Here is a 2,500-nt window from a genome sequence, read left to right on the forward strand (position 1 = left end):
CCTAACTTACACTGCACCTTAACCTAACTTACACTGCACCTTAACCTAACTTACACTGCACCTTAACCTAACTTACACTGCACCTTAACCTAACTTACACTGCACCTTAACCTAACTTACACTGCACCTTAACCTAACTTACACTGCACCTTAACCTAACTTACACTGCACCTTAACCTAACTTACACTGCACCTTAACTGTCACATGTAACGTCACAGGAATGTAGCTTTGCCTAACAGCAACCCTCTGAACATAGTTCACTGCTTGGATCCTCTGGTGTCATGTGTATTTCTTGATGCCATGGTGCGTACCCTCACATAAAGGTCTTTCGAGTGTTGCGTACTTTCTACACAGTCCCGCTAACCACTGGAAGGGTGTACCGCTACAGAACGAATATCGCCCTCCCCTCCTGCCCTTCCAAGCTGGTCGGTCAGGCGTTTGTTTGTGAAATGAGCCTTGCAGCTGTTCAGTTGCATTCGGTTGTCGATGCAGTCAGTGTACGTTGTGGTACGGCCTGTGTGGACTGTCCGCTGATGTACGCGTAACCCACACTGATCATCCGTCGTTACGTACTGAGTGACATAATGTGGCACATGCTTGACCGTACACCGGCTGCGCCCTACAATGGCGAATCATAAGGGCCATATGTTGTGCACGATGCTACTTGTCTCGTCTCCCCATTACAGCGAGATTGCACTGTTGTACGCCGTACAGACATGTGGTAAGTAGGTACGGACGAAAGTATTGCATGTTGCCCCCCCCCCCCCCCTCCTCCCTCTGCCGGGAATCAGCGTGAGCCGTCTGTTGATGTAGCGACGAGGGTTTTCCTATTTAATCGTATTGCCCCACACAACATGATAGCACGGTGGACCGCGTTCCACATCTGCGACATGCTACAGAGGCCGGTTGACAGTCGACCGCGCAAGGGACATTGCACACGTGCGCGGACCATCTTCCACGTGTTCTCTCGTGTACATGCCGCAGTGTGTATGTGGGCTGATGTAGCGTGTCGTGACACATAACATGCAGGCATGCCAGAATCGTAGATTTCGCAAATGTAGATTGACGTATACGTTTGCTGCCAAAGATCCGCAAATGAACTGGAAATCAGTTGTTGAGCGGTTGTTCGCGCTGCAGGTGCATCGGTGATAGCGACGATCGGTACATCTGTGAACCGGTTGTTTCGGCGGTACCCGCCATGCCCCCGAACCTGAGTTGGCCATGTGGGTATGAAGCGATACGAGGCTGTGGCTTGGCGGGACAGTCCCCGGCCGGTGAGGGGGGGCCGCCCGGCGTGCTGGCCGCGCGCTGCGTGAGCGCACGCACTACAGCCGGCTGGTGGGGGGCGCCCAGTGGCAGGAGCGCCGGCCGACGGGCCCGGCTGGCGTCCCAGCTATGCGCCGGCGCACCCTGCGCGCGGCGCCAGGCGGCCAAAGTGGGTTCTGTCGAGCCCGGTGCGAAGCGCGGTGGACATCTGCAGTGTGCTGGTCCGATTGCGGACTGTGTGCGTTGAGGATGCGCCGCCGCCCGGCACTCGGCGTCGCGACGCCGTCTGCTGCTCGGTCGCCCCCAGCGGTTCTCGCAGGTGGTTTGTATCGCAGCTCTGCGGACGTGTTGGCGCGTGCGCTGTGCTGGGAGAGTTCGCTTCTGCACCCAAGTGGGGCTTTGCCCTTCTGTGGCGCTGGCGTTGGAGCTGCCGGTCACCGTAGGTGGCGCGTGTTGTTTCCCGCCGGCAATGCCACGACAGCACGCTCCCGGGCCTCTGTCGGCAGCGGCAAGCTCAGTTGGGAGCACGGGTGTTCGCACTGAAAGTGTCTACTCGCCTATCTCCGGGCGATTGCGCCTCTCTCGAACCCGACCAAGTACTTAGGACGGCGCTGCGCGCCGCCGGGACCTGAGAGGGTTTCGAGGTGTATCGTGCAGGGGAGCTCAGCCTCCTCCTGTTTGCAGAATAATTGAGCGGACGCTTGCGTGTTCGCGCGGGCCCTCGGGACACACTCCCGGGCGGCCGGCTGCTCAGCTCTCGTTGACGCAGCTCCCTGGTTGATCCTGCCAGTAGTCATATGCTTGTCTCAAAGATTAAGCCATGCATGTCTCAGTACAAGCCGCATTAAGGTGAAACCGCGAATGGCTCATTAAATCAGTTATGGTTCCTTAGATCGTACCCACGTTACTTGGATAACTGTGGTAATTCTAGAGCTAATACATGCAAACAGAGTCCCGACCAGAGATGGAAGGGACGCTTTTATTAGATCAAAACCAATCGGATTGGCTCGTCTGGTCCGTTTGCCTTGGTGACTCTGAATAACTTTGGGCTGATCGCACGGTCCTCGTACCGGCGACGCATCTTTCAAATGTCTGCCTTATCAACTGTCGATGGTAGGTTCTGCGCCTACCATGGTTGTAACGGGTAACGGGGAATCAGGGTTCGATTCCGGAGAGGGAGCCTGAGAAACGGCTACCACATCCAAGGAAGGCAGCAGGCGCGCAAATTACCCA

General features: G+C 56.4%; 1 non-coding gene across 1 annotated transcript in view; it reads left to right on the top strand.

The window, feature by feature from the left end:
• The first annotated feature begins 2,037 nt into the window (after positions 1-2,037).
• LOC126307600 (small subunit ribosomal RNA) overlaps positions 2,038-2,500 on the top strand; it is a 1,893-nt gene continuing 1,430 nt past the window's right edge. Inside the window, exon 1 of the ribosomal RNA XR_007553641.1 lies at positions 2,038-2,500. This exon is cut by the window's right edge and continues 1,430 nt beyond it. This is a non-coding gene — a ribosomal RNA (small subunit ribosomal RNA).

The sequence above is a fragment of the Schistocerca gregaria genome, unplaced genomic scaffold (assembly GCF_023897955.1).
Source record: "Schistocerca gregaria isolate iqSchGreg1 unplaced genomic scaffold, iqSchGreg1.2 ptg000341l, whole genome shotgun sequence".
NCBI lineage: Eukaryota > Metazoa > Arthropoda > Insecta > Orthoptera > Acrididae > Schistocerca > Schistocerca gregaria.